This window comes from Patella vulgata, chromosome 1 (genome assembly GCF_932274485.2).
Source record: "Patella vulgata chromosome 1, xgPatVulg1.2, whole genome shotgun sequence".
In the NCBI taxonomy this organism is placed as follows: Eukaryota; Metazoa; Mollusca; class Gastropoda; family Patellidae; genus Patella; species Patella vulgata.
In genome coordinates this window covers 2,191,150-2,210,864 of record NC_065879.2, presented here as the reverse complement: position 1 = coordinate 2,210,864, position 19,715 = coordinate 2,191,150, and the positions used below count along the sequence as shown (strand labels likewise).

General features: G+C 36.4%; 1 long non-coding RNA gene across 1 annotated transcript; it reads right to left on the bottom strand.

The window, feature by feature from the left end:
- Window positions 1–3,906: 3,906 nt before the first annotated feature.
- On the bottom strand, window positions 3,907–9,523 carry LOC126808758 (uncharacterized). The gene is made up of 5 exons (XR_007674749.2): window positions 9,463–9,523; window positions 7,784–7,994; window positions 6,541–6,675; window positions 5,078–5,201; window positions 3,907–4,028 (listed from the first exon to the last, which is right to left on the bottom strand). It is a non-coding gene; the product is annotated as an uncharacterized LOC126808758 (long non-coding RNA).
- Between the last annotated feature and the right edge of the window lie 10,192 nt (window positions 9,524–19,715).

Here is a 19,715-nt window from a genome sequence, read left to right as displayed (position 1 = left end):
TTCTCTCAGGATTCTGAATTGTTCAAATTCACAAACAGTTTATATAGGTAAGTTCATTGCAACATTAAAATATCATAAAGCAATAAAAACAAGTTTAATATTATTAAACTCGATAATCTTATATCACCTGTACAAATAAAATCCGTTATCGTATTCCATGAATTATTATTTTAATGATTACAATTCTAACAGAATATTGTTTATGTAGCTTTATTTAGACATTTATTCACATGCCAAGCCCTTAACAACTCTCTAGACCATACGATGGCCGAGATATTGAGTGGATTAAACAATGGGAATAGACAATATTAAACGATAATAGGGACGCCACTCACGGAGGCTGTGGATTTAGGAACTGAAAATCGAGACTATCGTGAAAATGGTATTGGGCGATCGCATAGTTCTACAGAGAGAGCGGTGGTTTAACCTCCACTCGGTAAAAACTAGGTCAGTTCGGGACTAAATATGTTTCAATTTTATTTCAGTAATTCGCTTGCCTGTAGGGGTCTTTAGCGGTGGGATGAAACCGGGGACCCGTAGAAAACTCACGAGGCTGGACAGGCGACTTTACACCTTGTCACGTACAAGCGGGCAATTAAAACACCCACTTGACTCACTCACTAGTCCGCCCCCACCCCCTGGCATATCCCCGGGCCCTATACTTGCCTGACAAATTAGTTTCGGTAGGGCCCGGGTAAGCGTGCGCCCTATGTCAATAGTGTTCTATGCCTTTTGGTAAATCCCGACCTATACAATGCATCTTTAATTATTTAGATTCTAATATAAATAAAAATAATAACTATCAAATTTCACTCGATTCTCGATTTATCTTGGACAAATTTTTAATGTGATTTATTCAAATATTAAAATGATTTAATAAATACATGATGAATATTTATTTGTATTGGTCGGTAGATAAACTTTAATGGCAATTTATGTGACGTTTTTACAGTAAGCCAGCAGTTGTACTTATTGCCCCCCCCCCCCCCTATCCCCCGACCCGCTGGGCATGCTATGTCTATACGACGATGCCCCGACCCCGACATATTGGTATTCTTTCATTGGTATTGTACAGTTTAAATATAATAATTAGAATGGTGACAGTTCTACATAAATAAAATAATCTTTGGAAGAAAAAATATAACTGTAGTGTATAATATTGCATTTAAACAACATGCTATAAATATACAAACAGTTTACCTATTGAAGGATAAAAGTTGCACAACTTCACGCAATAGGGAAAATATATCTATTTCACTGATTGATAGGCCTACTTTCCAACAAGGCCTGTTCTGACAGACTCAACTCCCTAGTTTATATACTGTACATTTATTTATTTTTATTTATTTATTTATTTTTTTTCTCAAATGAACGTCATATACAATTTAAATAAATTTCAGCACATTACAATTAAGCAAAATATTTTGATATTTGTAGCATCAGCATGAATTCTAATAATTTTTAATTTTAAATACAAGAAACATTACATAATAATAATAATAATAATAATAATAATAATAATAATAATGTATATTTGTAAAGCGCCAATCCATCCACAAATGCATGCTTTAGGCGCGTATATGTACTCTATGGTCACTATTTACACACATATCTCGATCCATTCTAGCTAAAATACACTGGTAAATAGATGAGTTTTAAGTTTTGTTTTAAAAGATTCAAGTGATGGAGCTGTTTTAAGGTGATGGGGTAAAGAATTCCACAATATAGGTGCACTGTACTGGAATGTTCTAGAACCGAAAGTTTGTAGATTATACTTTGGAATCTGTAATAAGCACAAATCTTGTGATCTTAAGTTACGGGGTGGTACGTAATGGTTTATTCCTTCTCCCATTTGCCTATAGCCAACGGCTTCTCATAGAGTAAGCTGATCCGCGCGGAATATATTTGTTTAGCAGTGATCAATGTTAAATCATGCTTATACCAAGATATTAAGTTAGTGTTTATTTCTTCTAAACAAGTGATACTCTTATAGTTCCGTGTTTCGTTGTGTGGGGTAGTTTTCAGAAATCTTCTGACAGCTAACTATGTACTTTTTATATAATTTTTTACAATATTCGTCAGTTTCAAGCGAGTAAGGTGCTAACTGGTTTGTTGGAATGCAAAGGTCAGTACGTGAACGTTGGGTGACTGACTAGCAAGGAGACGACTGTTTGTCGAGCGAAAAGGGTGTTGACTGGTTTGTTGGCGTGCACTGGGCAGTCCTCTCCTGCACTCACCTGTTTTATTGTCGAATCCCGAACGAGCAAGTACGTTATTCGAGATTCGGAAGTAAAACAAGGCCGGCCTACCTTCCATCCGATAAGTGAACGTTGCGTGGCCGACTAGCACGGAGACGACCGCCTGTTGTTATCAAGGGTGATAACTGGTTTGTTAGAGTGTATGGGGCAGTCCTCTCCAGCCGGGATGGGGGAAAAACTCAATTTTAGAAATCCAATCCTTAGTAGGAAACACACTAATGTGGCTTTCACCCGAGAGCCTCCCAAAAGAGGAAATATCACGAACCAAATTTTCATCATCCTAGGTTAGAGCTTATGTGGAGACTTAACCTCTCCCCCAAATTCTTAAACCTAACCCTAGACCTTGTCCTAATGCTTAACGTAACCTTAGCCTACAATCTCGCCAACAAGCACGTGTCCTAACCTTACTTACATCTCAGCGATCTTGATGAAAATTGAGCTGGCCTTAACAAATAGATGTAGCCGCAATACGCTGCCTGACAAATTAGTTTCGGTAGGCCCCAGGTAAGCGTGCGCCCTATGTCAATAGTGTTCTATGCCTTTTGGTAAATCCCGGCCTATACAATGCATCTTTAATTATTTAGATTCCAATATAAATAAAAACAATAACTATCAAATTTCACTAGATTGTCGATTATCTGGGACAAATTTTTAATGTGATTTATTCAAATATTAAAATGATTTAATAACTGCATGATGAATATTTATTTGTACAGGTGATTGCCGGAGAAGACTGCCCTGTGCACTCTAAGCAACCAGTCAACAGCCTATTTGCTCGACAAACAGTCGTCTCCTTGCTAGTCGGCCACCCAACATCCACTTACCCGTTCAGTCGGGGGTAGGGAGGAAATGGTCGGATGCAAGGTAGGTCGGTCTGCTTTAGTGACGAATCCTGAATAATGTGCTGACTCGTTATTTGTTATTCGCGAATCCTGAATAACTAGCCAGCACGTTATTCGGGATTCGGGATTCGGAAGTAAAACAGGTGATTGCTGGAGATGACTGTCCCATGCACTCTAACAAACCAGTCAGCACCCTATTCGCTTGACAAACTGTCGTCTCCGTGATAGTCGGTCACCCGACGAGGAAATGGTCGGATGCAAGATAGATCGTTCTGTTTTAGTGGCGAATCCCAAATCACTTGCTAGTCGGCCACCCATCGTTCACTTACCCATACAGTCGGGGGTAGGGATGAAATGGTCGGATGCACGGTAGGTCGGTCTGTTTTAGTGAAGAATCCCGAATAAGGTGCTGGCTCTTATTCGTTATTCGAATCCCGAATAACGTGCCAATTTCACGTTGCCAAAACATATCTACATTTGGCAAAATATATTTCAAACGCCGTTTGGATATAGCGATGGACCATTTAACAATGGGATTTCTAGATGAAACAATATACTCATTTGTATAGATAATCAATTAAAACGATTTCTAAACGACTTATTATCTACTTTGAATTATTTAGATGTAAATATCAATTTCAATTGGGGGGGGGGGGCATTATACAGTATAAACGGGTGTCGTCCACGGGCCTGTGTATGCTTGCTCTCTTAGAACACTGAGTATCACCTTTTGTATTAATTGAGTTCACGTAGCTAACAGATAATTGTAGCACCTGAACCATGACAACAAACAAAACAACAACAAATTTGAAATGCATTTTTATTTTATCATTCTCTTAAAGAGAGGCTTGCAAAGTATCATTCTGGATTAGCAATTCCAAATCATCATTCTGGACGATCGCATAGATAGAACTTAAAACGTCGATCTCTGAAAACAAACAGAAAACATAGTAAGGGAGATGATGGTCAACATGTTATTAAAGGAGCAGGTATTAACGAACACGGCCCACTTAGTATTAAAGGTGATGGGCCAGCTGGTATTAGAGGAGATTGCCCAGCAGGTATTATAACGGACATGGTCCACCTAGTGTTAAAGGTTGTCGTCCACTTGCTATTTAATTGAGATGGTCCAGTTGATATTAAAGGAGGTGTCCCAAATGGTATTAATGGCGGTGGCCCACATGGTATTAAAGGACATGGTCCATCTGGTGTTAAGGAAGATAATTCAAATAATATTAAAGGATGTGTTCCACGTAGTCTTAAATGAGATGGTCCACTTGGTATTAAAGGAGATGGCCCACTTGGTATTAAAGGAAGTGACCCACATGGTAGTGAAGGAAATGGTAATACTATTGTATATTCTAACAAATGGATAGTTACTAGATATAGCCTTCTTTTAAAAACATCGAAGACACAGAATTTCAGTACCATATATAAACATAGTCTCAGTACCATATATAAACAGTCTCAGTACCGTATATAAACATAGTCTCAGTACCATATATAAACATAGTCTCAGTACCATATATAAACATAGTCTCAGTACCATATATAAACATAGTCTCAGTGCCATACATAAACGTAGTCTCAGTACCATATATAAACATAGTCTCATTACCACACATAAAGGTAGTCAGTACAATATTTATACGATATAGTCAGACAGACTTTGAGATATTGTGCGATGTTGGATATCGTAATATTGTGATATGTTGAATATTGTGATATGTTAGATATTGTGATACTTTGAGATATTGTGCGATGTTAGTTATCGTAATATTGTGATATGTTAAAAATTGTTAAATGTTAGATAATGTGATACTTTGAGATATTGTGAAATTTTAGATATCGTAATATTGAGAGATGTTAGATAATGTGATACTTTCAGATATTGTGAGATTTTAGATATCGTAATATTGTGAGATTTTAGATATTGTGAGATACTGTGATAAATGTGGGATGTTTTGTCGTACTTACTCATAATAATCATTGTTCTCGCTGTATATCCCGGTTAGGTATTTATGCGACGGGATATCGTAAGCAAACGCTTGATCATATCTATTTACAAATTGACTCATTGTACATAAATTTGACGTGGCCGCTGAAACAGAAATGATATACATAATCTTGGTTAAAATGGTTAAGAACACTATTAAAATTGTTTGCGTGAGCTGTGTGGGTTTAACATCCTACTTTTGTGCATTGACTGGACTAATGATGATAGGCGTACGTCATACAGTGTGCTACGAGGAAAACGTTGCCTGGACAACGGCGATACGAATTCCAATCGTCAAAGGTTAGTTTAGATGTACGTCAATGTGTTGCATAGCTGATGGTATTTGGACGCGGAACAAAGATCTTACCAAATACAACGTGCAACGTCAACACCGCTACATATTTCTTGTTTCGCCACTGGTCGTTTAGGTATGAGTTCCTATAGAGAGGGAGAGGAATGGGGTTTAACGTCCACTCGACACAAACTAGGTCATTTCGGGACTAACATGTGGTTTAATTTTATTTCAATAATTCGCTTTCGCGTAGGGGGTCTTTAGCAGTGGGAAGAAACCGGAGGACCAGGAGAAAACCCACGAGGTTTGACAGGCTACAAACGGGGGTTCGAAACCACGCCAGTTGACTCAATGACAGGTCTTATGACACAGCGCGCACGTGAGTTCCAATATGATGTCTCAACTCTTAAATCTTATATTTCACGTTATTTACATAAATATTCAGCTTAGAATGAGACTTCTCTACAGACGCCAATATTACTTCAGCTACACACTGTTCTTCTCAAATACTTTTTTAAGTAAAGCAGGATACAAAGTTTACGAGCATATATCTATCAACTTAAAAATAACATATCTTTTAGTTTATCTCAAACCCGAGCTAGCTGATGGAAACGTCACATCATGTTCCCTTCAGAATTAAATGTACATCTAAAGATTTACTGAAGGCTAAAACGAATGTTTAAAATAACATGATATACATGCCTAATTTAGACAGCAAGCTCTGACATCATATCTGGTAAATTTTCATTTTATTTAATTAAACCGCAATTATGTTATCAGTTTGAAAATAGAGAGAGGAAATGATGTGGTTTTGAAAAACAAAAAAGTAAATGACCAGTCTTTATATTTTGTTAACCTATCGGTCATTTTAATATATCAAACTATCATATATGTGTGTAGTATTACTTTGCTTATGCTTTTGAAAATAATATAAGGTCGAGGCCATAAAATTGCTAAAACTGTGAACACTGCGGTAATATTCTTGGCCAACACCGGGAACGAACACGATATCTTCTGGTTTAGCGAACCTACCTCTTAAACGCGGCTCTCCATAATGACAATAAATAATAGAGGATGTTGTATAAGAACATTAATGTTTTGCTTTGTGTATATAGGTTGTATAATATATTGAACATTTCTACTGATACGTACGTGTCTGTACATCACAACATTTGACGTCATATTGCCTATCCTCATAATAGTTGTTATTGGTACCCCTGATACCGGTTATTGCACCTGTACCTGGACATTTAAAATCCATTCCTCTATCATACCGATTGACCTGATCTGAAATAATAAAATAAAATAAAATAAAATAAAATAAAATAAAATAATTAAATAAAAGAAAATAAAACAAAACACAATAAAACAAAACAAAATAAAATAATTAAATAAAACAAAACAAAACAAAATAATAAGATAAAATAAAAGAAAATATTAAAATAAAATCGGTTTCCAATAATGCCAATAATATACGTAGCTACACTGTCCGAGAAATCTACACCTACTGTTTTCTAGATTGCGATTAACTCCGAAGCTGAAGGGAAATTTAATTATATTCAAATAAAATGATGATAATCTTATAATACATTCGTTTCTAGAACTGTTTAACTCTAATTATTTAGATACTTGGACAATCGTTTTGTTGTGCAGAGGAGAGGGCGGGATGGCGGTGGAAAACTGTAGGTTGGGGGGGGGGGGGAGGACAAAAACACGTGGCTGAAAAGTGACCATCTTATAAGTAGGGACGTGGGGGTATTATCTAGGGCTGTGGAGGTATTGTCTAGGGAGGTGGTGGTATTGTCTAGGGAGGTGGGGGTATTGTCTAGGGAGGTGGGGGTATTGTCTAGGGAGGTGAGGGTATTGTCTAGGGAGGTGGGGGTATTGTCTAGGGAGGTGGGGTATTGTGTTTGGGTTTGGGGGGTGAGCGTAAAGGGCTTGGGTGTCAATGCTTACACCTGGCGGAAAATGTGACAATGTTGATCATTTTGTAGATAGTAAACATTAGTTTTTTGACAGTTGTTTTGCATTGTTGTGCCATGCAATGTTCTATGAGGGACAATTTGACAAGACAGTGGCACTAAGGCCTACTCTTATATCGAATTTCAGCTGCCAAGGTAGCTTTTATGTGCACGGCAATGTGTAAACGGGACCTCCTTGTCAGGCCCTCCGTCCTGCACCACTGAAAAGGGGAATCAGCAAATAGGAGAATAAATCCTAATTCAGTTCAACGGCGGCTTGACAAACTTGACAAACTTGACTGGACAAACAAAGCGTACATGGAAAGACGACATTAACCGATACGAAAAGGAATACTATAGACAATTTAAACGTTTGATAAGAAGGCTTCAGTTGTCAAAATTCCAAAGCCTTGGATTTGAATAAGCTTACTTACTAGTCCAGTGGCATGAACCCGATGGTGCTAAAACACCCGTGTTGGCGCACTGGAAATCCCATTGTCTGTCCTGATAATAATTATTATGTTGACTGAATATTTTAGTAAGCACTTGTCCGGGAAGACATTCATACGATAGTGGTCCATCATATTGATTTACCCAGCAGTTACAACATTTCAATATTAAACACAACACCAACAATATCTTTACCTGCAAATACACGATAGCCACGTGTTATCTAACAACAATATCTTTACCTACAGATACAAACACACACGTGTTATCTAACAACAATATCTTTACCTAAAGATACAAAATACACACGTGTCATCTCACAACAATATCTTTACCTACAGATACAAGATACCCACGTGTTATCTAACAACAATATCTTTACCTACAGATTAAAACATACGCGTGTTATATGTGTATCTACATATACAAACACCAACAATATCTACAGATAACAAAAACACACGTGGTGATGTTAATTGGTAAAGCCACTTTATAAAGCGTCTCTCGTCATCTTTACTACAGACAAAAATGTACATTTTAAGGGTACGTTTATCCGCAACCACAGTAGTTATACTTAGGAATCTTTATATTAACACGCACAAAGGCTGCTAGGGTTAAGACTTTTAATAATAAACACGCACAAAGAGAACTTCGTCGCTTCAGTGAGCTAGGGTTAAGAGACTTTATAATAAACACGCACAAAGACAGCTTCGTCGCTTCTATGTTCTAGGGATTTGTCATCAACGGCACTATTAAGAAAACGAGACCCTATTCGCACGACTAGCCGCGTATCCTCGCCATGACATCCTTCGTGCACCTCTGACGAAGGGAAACCGAGGACCTTTTTGGGCCAACCCCGGAATTTAAACCCTGGATCTCCAGGTTTGTGAGCCAACACGTTACTCACTGAATCACTGTGGTTGCCAGTCGATCGTTTAAGTGGTAACATCGGAGATGTTCCAATCAGATAGTATCAAGCATTTGAGACGGATTTCCCAATATATCGCTGAGCCGCGACGAGTCGTACAAATTATAGTCTATGACTGGTTTTAGAGAGTTAACGGGCGCTAGTGGAAAATGTCCTAATCTGGAAAAACTAATTCTTCAAGTTTTATTTTCAGAATTAACTAGGTTTAAAGTTAAAGTAATGATGGCCACGCCTTCATCAACAATATTAAAATTAATTAGGAAAACAAATTCCAAATACCATCGCTAGGTGATCTCTCCGTTAATTTGGTTCACTCAAATAAAGATGGCGGATGTCTTGTTACACAGAGAGTAGCATAGACCGATGGAATGCTCAATACGTCATACCGTTGTCAATCTGATTAAAGCACAGATCTTATTTCGTTTCATTTCTTATAGTTCAAAATTTCGACTGTTACGGCGAGGTACGTAAATGTGGGTAAACCACTAGAAACGTCGTCGCTGATTGATTAATCAATGTCTGACGCCATAAGCCCCTTGCACGACCCCTGACACGACCTTCCACTACAACTGATCAGATCTTCATGTAGTAGAGGCCATCGAAAGTATAAAAAAACGAAACGAAATATAGATCTGTATTTTAATCAGTTTGTACCATTGTAAATACTAAACGAATTTTAACAGATATTACTGTCAGATATTCAACTTCCAAAATAGTGTAGTTTGCTGTACTTACGCCTTCCATATTGTTAGATCTCTTGGCAGTCTTGTCTTGACAGACGTGTTCTCTCGGCCTTCTGTAATATCCAAATTCAACAACAGCTTATATACTTGCGGTAATTGCAACATTAAAATGTCATTATACAATAAATAAATGCTTAATTTGATTAATCCAACAAACATGTTACCGTATTCCACGTATCATTAATTTTAATGATTAAAAGTCAAATGGGATCATTTGTATGCTTAAAGAGGGGTTATCTATGAGGCATTGTCCAAGAGGTATTTTTCCAAGATAAGAGTTATTATCTATGAGGTATTATCCAAGAGGTATTATTCCAAGAGGTATTATCCAAGTGGTATTATCCAAGAGGTATTATTCAAGAGGTATTATCCAAGTGGTATTATCCAAGAGGTATTATCCAAGTGGTATTATCTAAGAGATATTATCCAAGAGGTATTATCCAAAACGTATTATCCAAGAACTAAATCGGCCTATTGCAGGTCTATTTTAGGTTTTCAAATGTTATAGAAATCATTTATTCACATGACAGGTCATAATCGACACTCTAGTTCATCGAATGGCTGAGCTATTAAGTGGATTAGATAGTGTTTGCCATATCTTCGTTACACGAGAATATGGACGGCACTCACGGAACTGCCGATTGAATGACTTGATAATCGAGATATTATGGGCTTTTTGCTTGTCAAAACTTTAAGGTCTGTCATTGAGTCAACTGGCGTGGTTTCGATTCCCCTGTTGTACGTGATAAGGAGCAGGGTCGCCGTCTAACCTCGTGGGTTTTCTCTGGGTCCTTCGGTGTCCTCCCACTGCTAAAGACCCCTACGCGCAAGCGAATTATTGAAATATGATTAGACCATATGTTAGTCACGAAATCACCTAGTTTGTGTCGAGTGGCCGTTACCCTCCCCCCTCTCTCTCTCTCTCTCTCTCTCTCTCTCTCTTGTCAAAACTTCAAACACATATAACTTAACTAATTCGACTGTTGAATGGACTGTTGAATATATTCATTTTTCATTATCTATTTTTGAACTATTATAACAAGAACTGCCAGCTCTGTGTCTAAATCAAAAATAATGTATCTTTAACTATTTAGATCCCGATATGTATATAACAACAATAGCCATCAATAGCGATTATTCAAAAATTAACATGGTTTAATCACTGCGTGGTAAATTTTTATTTTCAATTCATGTAATATTGGTCGTGCGATTAATTTGAATCATTAACTATCAGTCATAAATTACGTGTTTTTATGTATAACAGAACATTGCCTATATATGTTTTTATGCATAACTAAACATTGCCTATATAAAACATATCTGCATGATTAACTCTTATTTTCAATTGATGTTTTAACTTTAAAGTAGCGAAGTCTCTAACTAAATATCATCCAAAGTCTTTGACATTGAAAACACGAATAATAAACATTTAAATAAACATTGATGTTGTGATCAAACCGGAAAAAGATGGGCTACTGATATCCAATATTTAGACAATTAATTAAACGTGTTAGCATTGCGTACAGGAATCGTGTACTATAATGCGTTTCAGTGCCATTTGTAACAAGAGACTCGAAGACATACTCCACATGTCATGTCAAACGGTGACGCTATATTTATATCTGGAGAGCATGCGCAATATATACTATCGGTGTAGACTGGCGTATTTCACCGAACATAACTTATTTGAAATTAGAGTAAAAACGGAAACGATTGAATGTAAATCAGTTTATATACATTGATATTACATTATTATATGCGTTGCGACCCATTTGTGTAAATTTCTAGATCCTAAATATTAGCGATTTAGCTCCTTTAAATTATGTGATGTTGTGCACTATACGAGAACTAAATGTAGTTTTAAGGATATTTTATTCAGTTGAAAAGGATTGGACAATATAAATATGATCACACATAATGAATTGTAAAACCGAACAGTTTTAAGTGGAGTTGATATTATATGAAATACAAAACTATTTTAATGAGAATCGAATCCAATTTATTGAGCGGGTTCGATGGCCGAATGGTAAGCATCATAAGGTCTGTCATTGAGTCAACTGGCGTGGTTTCGATTCCCCGGTTGTACGTGACAAGGAGTAGGGTCGCCTGTCCATTTCGTTGGTTTTCAGGTCCTCCGGTTTCCTCCCACTGCTTAGGACCCCTACGCGCAAGCGAATTATTGAAATAAAATTGAACCATATGTGTTAGTCCCTAAATGACCTAGTTTACATCGAGTGGACGTTAAACCCATTTCTCTCTCGCTTTCTCTCTCTTTCGCTTTTTTCTCTTCTCTTCTCTCTCTCTGTATTGAAATAAAATGGGGTTTAACGTCCTACTGTTCTGCTCGGACTAGGCTAATGATGACGGGCATATGCCATGCAGTGTGTTACAGGACGTAAAACTTAAACCCCATTTTATTTCATTTCATTTACAGAGATCCATCCACTTTATGCTTCGAAAATAAATATCTCTGTCCTGAATGGTCGCCATATCCAAGAATTAGTATATTGTTTTATAATATGTTTGCCATCTGGCATACATAAAAAAACTAAATAAATCAATTAAATTCCATTAAATGGAAGCAGAATAAGTACTTCTCAAAATTCTCGAAGTATACTTAGTGTTTTCGACTAAAATCGGCGATTTAGGCAATACAATGTCGGTCAACTAGCTTAGTGTCTGGTCTCAAGGGAGTTAACTGTAGACAGGCAGTCAAAGGTTTAGTATGCAGTTCGTAAACCACCAGTATGCGGTGATAGGGAGATAACTCTAGCAAACGACAAACAAGGCGTGGCAACAGGATACAGACCACCATAATCCCAATGTGTTGTAGATCACTATCTGGCAGCTTAATTGTCAACATTTTCTTATTCAAATCTAGGATTTGTGGATTTTGTTGCAAATATGTTACTTATATCACTATGGTATCTGAATTTCTCCTGTTTTAAAACCTCTTTTATCCTATGAACTGTGTCATAATTACTTTTTTACTTGCCGTTTTTCTGGCGCAAAAAGAGACCACGCCCGGATACGTATTAAATATGAATGTGTAACTAACGACTTAATGTTCACCATTTTCTTATGAAATCTAAAATTTATGTTGTTTATTGAATATATTATGTTGCTTACGACACAACAAAAAAAACCCCCGACAATTTCTATTCTTTTTTCGCTTTCACTGGCTGTTAATTTTATTGACGGATGATAGCTGTTTAATATTTCGAAATACTATCAAAATTGTTCCAGAGCATATGGTCATATGGTAAATATGCAATCCAGGAAAAGTCCATAGAAAACAGCTTTTATATCATACAGAGAAGGTCGTGCTTACCTTCTGCTAGGAAAAGAGTTCCATAGACGGGCAAATGTTTTTCCTTTAGCTGTTCCCGATGTTTGTATATATCCTTTCGTTAAAAGGAAAATTATTATAAACAAATTTCTAAAACATCAATGATTTAGCCTTATCGCTACTTCCATGGTTCTCTCGCGGACATTGTCTTAACCAGATTCATTTGGTAATGTTAGTTCTGCACACAAACATTGTCAAATTGATCCACACAGTGACATTTACGGGCAATTGGTGGCATTCATGTTTCAGTATAGCTCTCTAAAGTCAATGCAATGAATTTGTAAAAACAAATGTTTCTATATAGTCTAACGTTTTTAAAAAGACATGGTTTGTTTGCCTGATTCTCTAAAGTTTGGATACTACACGTAAATATTGGCATATTGGTCATGATATGGTAATAAAAACTATATTTTTGAAACAAAATTTCAATATTGTTTTATATGCGTTTTGTCAATTTTATTTGTAGCACGCAAATATTGTCCTAATTGAGAAGTTTTTTAGGCGTTAAAGAACCAAGATAAGCAACCGGGAGTCAAGCACTTCCTTCACTTCCTTCTTCCTTCTATGGTAATAAAAACTATATATTTGAAACAAAATTTCAATATTGTTTTATATGCGGTTTGTCAATTTTATTTGTAGCACGTAAATATTGTCCTAATTGAGAAGTATTTTAGAACTAAATGTTTGTGGATATATTGTGCACAACTGTCTGAATAAAATACAGATCTATGTTCAGTTTCGTTTTTTTTTATAAATTCGATGACCTACACTACATGGAGATCTGACCAGTTGTACTGGAAGGTGGCGTCAGGGGTCGTAATAGAGGCTTTTGACCCTATGACGTCAGACATTGATTAATCAATCAGCGTTGACGTTCCTAGTGGTTTACCCACAGTTTCGTGCATCGCACGCCAAGAAGACGCCGTAACAGATTGTTTCATTGGCTAATCCCTCACAGCACCCAGAAAGCCCGTTATATAACAACTCTTCTAGATCCCAGTGTAGTACAGAAAAAAGAAAACGAAATTTTGAGCTATAAAAACGAAACGAAATAGGATCTGTGTTTTAATCAGATTGTATGCACAACTAAGGCAATACAACATATACACTTAAACCATCATCATTTTCAGGCAGTGTGAATTTAGCTCGATTTTCGTTTTACGTCTTTCGATATTGGTGAGTATCAAAAAACGAGCTATTCGTTTTTCGATATTGGCGAATAACGAAAAACACTTAGCTGTTTTTCGACATTCAAACTTGAATCTCAAAAAAAGCAGATTTGAAGGCTGTATATCTACAAAATACCTCCAAAACACATTTGATTAAATAAGTTTTATAAAATGAACTAAAGACATCATAAATGAGGATGCCTAAGCAGTGGTTTCACATAAAAATGCTATTTCTACTTGTTTTTTGATATTGGCGAATGTCGAATTCGATATTCAAACTTGAATCTCGAAAAAGCAGATTTGATGGATGTATATCTACTGAATGTCTCCAAAACACATTTGGTTAAATTTTCTAAAACGAACTATTGATATCATAAATGAGGATGCCTGAGCAGTGGATTCACATAAAAAAAGTGCCCTTTCTCTTTGCTTTTTGATATTGGCGAATGTCGAAAAACGAGTAGCTCTAAAAAGCAGATTTGATGGATGTTTGCAAATGACCATAATATTATAGGATGTTTTAACTCTGTACAAAGGTAGATACCGACAAAATACTGAACAAAACGCCGACAAATACCGAAAGAAATTTTTTGATACTAATTACTGAAAACATCTGAAAAACCCTAACTACCGAAAACAAAAACTAAATACCGAAATATGGAAAAAGAGGGAGACCATTGGATTCCCGTCGGTCTCCAAGCATTCCCGGACCCCGCTTGTATTGGCTTATTTGAGCGCCAAGTTCCCAGTAAGGCTTCCCGGGACCCGATCCGAGTACTCACTGTGCCTATGGACTGTCAATGGCCTTTCTATGCTCCTAATGGGCTCGTAACACCGATGGTCACTCTCATGGGTCCCACGGTGGACCCATTGAACAAACTGAACACCTCCTGGGATCCATCAACTCGATCAGGGTCAAGACAATGACCTTCTGACAACCAACCTCTGCACCCCTCCCCCACAAGGCCACGCATAGCATTGTAGGAAAACGACAGTAAAAGTTACAACATCATTGTCCTCAAAGCCCAATGTATAGCGTATATACATCTTCATTTATCCTGGTAGAGCAGAAAATAGTACATTGAACCCCATTTCATTTTGTTTATTGCATGCTGGACTGTTTCAGAAACAAAATATTCTGCTTCAAAGACTGTGATGGTGGTTCGGATTGTGAAGTAGCAAAAACGTGAAATACGTAAAATATGCCAAATACAAAATTAATGATTCCTTGCTATCATAGGCCTAGGATACACTACCGAAAAAACATCAAAACAATTAAGAGGTTTAGAAAATAATTAACTAGGTGACTACATAGCAGTGAAGATGTACAGAATTAGGTAAGCATTTTGACAACGAACGTTGAATATAACTATTCCAGAAACAAAACATTATATTATCATGACTTATAATGAAGGCCATTGAAACACTTCTTTATATCTCGAAACAGATTCTGTATGACATTCATTTTTCATTGTCTATAATCTAAACCCCACATAATTTTTAAAAAGTTTTGGAACGTTGTCAGTTAATTTTATGTTTATATTTAATAAAATTTATTGTTTTTAAAAAGGAATAACATTAACAGCCAAACGGCTCGTCGCCTCGTTGGGTAACATATTTGTGCGTAGAACGTTTGGCAGTTAATTTTATGATTTTTTTTATTTATATCTTTGCAATTTCATGTATAATAAATATCCCTTTTTACATTTTATATTTAATAAATGTTGTTTTTAAAATTTAAAAGTAATAAATTTAACAGTCAAACGGCTCATTATCACGTCGGATAGCGCATTCGTGTGTAGAACGTTGGCAGTTAATTTTATGAATTGTTTATATTTAATAAATGTTGTTTTTAAAAATCAATAAATTTAACAGCCAAACGGTTCGTTAATTCGTCGGGTAACGTATTCGTGCGTAAAACGTTTGAAAGTTAATTTTATGAATTTTTTTTACTTAAATCTGTGTAATTTCATAAATATTCCTTTTAAAGGTAATACAAGTAAATGCCAAACGACTCGTTACCTCGCCGGGTAGAACGTTTAACAATTAATTTTATGAATTTATTTGAAGGCATTAATCTTAAATCTTTGTAATTTCAATTCTTATGTTATTTATATGGGCTATTTATTAAAAGTTAATTTTATAAACTTATTTTAAACTTATGTGAACATTTTTTAATTGTTATGTATAATATGTATTGATAAAATTACGCTTTTAAAGTGTAATATTGCATAATATGGCCTCGTGTTAATTGGGAGAGAATGTTCCTAGAGCGAAGACATCTGTAATAACTTTTTGTTATTGTCATCGTCTGACGATATCCATGGAGGGTTTGAAATAGTTATATTTATAGACCTATGGCCATCTTATATAATAATCCAGTAGTTAGCAATTTTTCATCTAATGATATATGGTGATTAAAATATACATAAAGTACTTGTTTTTCTTATTTTATCTTCGTCACTATTTTTGAAAAAATTCAAGCAATATATGCCCATTTTGCATCAGTATGTTGTATGGAATTGGCAATACCAGACTCAATCCATCGCACTAGTTAGCTATAAATTCGTAGGCTGTTGGAACACCTCACATCACTTCTCATTTTTCAGGTAATGTGAATCTTATCATGAAAACTAACTTGATAAATTTGTATCTCAATTTATGTACATTTCACTGACTCGTACCAAATTCATGAAAACTGGTTAAGTCTATGAGAAAGACTCTTATTAGAGACATTTATTATATAACTGTGTAACTCTCTGGAGCTTTGTGAAAAGACGGGGAGGGAAAGATGGGGTTTAGCGTCCACTCGACACAAGCTAGGTCATTTCGGGACTAACACATGGTTCAATTATATGTCATTAATTAACTTTTGGGATCTTCAGCAGTGCAATTAAACCGAAGGACCCGGAGAAAACCAACGAGATTGGACAGGCGGCTCTACTCCTTGTCACGTTCAAACGGGGAATCGAAACCACGCCACTTGACTCACTGAAAGACCTTATATCCAGTGGACAATCGTTAAACCATTCGATCATCAATCCCCACCCTTTGTGATAAGGTTTTGGAGTAAATGTTATTTTGTTGAGTACGGCAAACCTGACAAGCTTCGGTTTCTGCAGTCAATGTCCAAACCTTAGCTGTACTTAGCATAACTATAATTAGTGATGACTGTAGTGTAGTACACGAGGTAAGGTGTGCTGAGTTACTGGAACATCTGATATCACTTATCATTTGGCGGGTTCACATATATTAACAAGGGTGTTTGTGTAGTTAACAAACTGTCCGACTGTATACGACAGGATACGGTGTATAAGATAAGATAAGATTTACCTTACTCCCATAATGAATATACACCTGTCAGTAACGGCATAGTGGAAAATGAAGGTATTCATGATGACTCAATGGGTAAGACATTGAGGAAAATTGTATCGGATTAAAATTGAGGTATTTTTGCGTACACACTTGCGTTAAGCTCTCTCTCTCTCTCTCTCTCTCTCTCTCTCTCTCAATAATGTGTGTTAATGGATTTTCTAGTGACATGTAGAATAAGTTTGCAATTTGCATTTCATTCAGATATGATGTTTATGTATTATGACACGCGACGTCAGTATACTTCATGAAATTAAAGCTAAAGTAAAAGAATGTATTCATGCATTTTCTAGAGACATGTAATATATTTGATATTTGCGTTTTATTTAGATATGATGTATGACACGCGACGTCAGTGTAGTTTATGAAATTAAAGCTAAGTAAAAGAAACTTCTACTGTTTCTATGCTTCTCCCATATAATTATCTGTATTGTATTTGATTCAATTCTCTAACCGGGACAAAAGAGAGATTTAATTCTTCTGCTTGACCCGGGTTAGCTTGGATTAAACACTCAATATGTCACCATATTTAACAATTATATATATCATGAAAACCAAGTTAATATATAATCTATTCTATTCAACACCCATTCATCAAAGCGTGTTTATATTTTTCTTTGATGAATACAACTCTTAAAGTGGGTGATTCGACACCCATTTAAATCATAACCAATGTCTGGTTTAGATTCAATCTGGTTAAAACACAGATCCTATTTCGTTTTGTTTTTTATAGTTCAAAATTACGTTTTACTTGTCTTTACTACACTGGGACCTGGAAGAGTTGTTATATATTTCGCGTTCTGGTTGATGTGAGGGATCAGCCAATGAAACGGTCTGTTGCAGCGAGTTCTTGGCGTGCGATGCACGAAACTGTGGGTATCCTACTAGAAACATCAACGCTTATTGGTTAATCAAATGTCTGACGTCATAGGGTCAAAAGCGGCTCGTATGACCGCTGACGCGACTTCCCACCACAACTAGTCAGATCATCATGTAGTAGAGGCCATGGAAAGTATACGAAACGAAATATAGATCTGCATTTTAATTAGATTGGTTTCGATGAAGGAGGAACTTGACGGAAGGGTGGCGGAGAAGATACACTGGAAAAGACATTATATGACATACTTCCCCTACATGACATTGCAAACATATTAATACAAAGTGGAGATTCTTTTCGGGAATCAAACAACTATATCAGACATGGGATCAAACAGCCCCGCATGGGATCATACAGCATTCTCGGGTATGGGATCATACAGCAATTGGAATGTCCAAATCAAAATGTAACTTAACAAGCCGGACATGTTTAATATTAAACTATGTTTGTAGCAAACTAAATCCTCTCCGACGATATACGACAAGATCGCATGCTTACGTCTCCACTAAACGGTCAGGCATGGTTTCAGCTTGTCAGGAACAAGGTCGCGAACGCAAAAGAACCACTGGCGAATAGAGGACGTCGTGACGCTGTCTGGGCAAAATATCCCTCATAACACACCGCGAGGTGCATGCCCGTGTGTATTAGCTCGGTTGGTGCGGGACCATCGCCCGAATTTTACAACTTTACAACTATTGTATTAACTTTTAGCAAATTTGATTTATTAGACAAATGGAGGTGGATTCACTGATTGGCGATAATGAACTCCTGCTTTGTTTGTTTGTTTAATTATATCCATTTATACGACGATCAAAGCACGTGGTAGGAGTTATCTTCGAAACGTGCCATTTATAATATTTCATTTTTATGGGAGAGAGAGAGAGAGAGAGAGAGAGAGAGAGAGAGAGAGAGAGAAATGGAGTTTAACGTCCACTCGACACAAACTAGGTCATTTCGGGACTAACATATGGTTTAATTTTTATTTCAATAATTCGTTGCGCGTAGGGGTCTTTAGCAGTGGGAGGAAACCGGAGGACCCGGAGAAAACCCACGAGGATGGACAGCGACCCTACTCCTTGTCACGTACAACCGGGGATTCGAAACCATTCATTTTTATGGCTTCATTTGTAAAAGAAGGTTTTAGTAGGATGGGTCTCGTGTCGTTTCTTTAAAGATATTTTCACTATAATGACATACCTCGACACAATAGTATTCTTTTCATTATCTAACTAAAGAAGTTTTTTTATTGCTCACAATTTGATTGAAAGCCCGAGTGTTTATAACGTCAATAGAAATCTTTATAGATCGAACAATAAAATCAATAGAATCAGTGATCGATATAATACTATAAAACCTTCTAGCCTATATGCAGTATAATGATACTACTAAGAGTTTGAATAAGCCAACGCCTAAGCACTAGTTATTACGTTTGGAGTGCCTTACTTTCAACATGAATGGATTAATGATATAGTATAGGT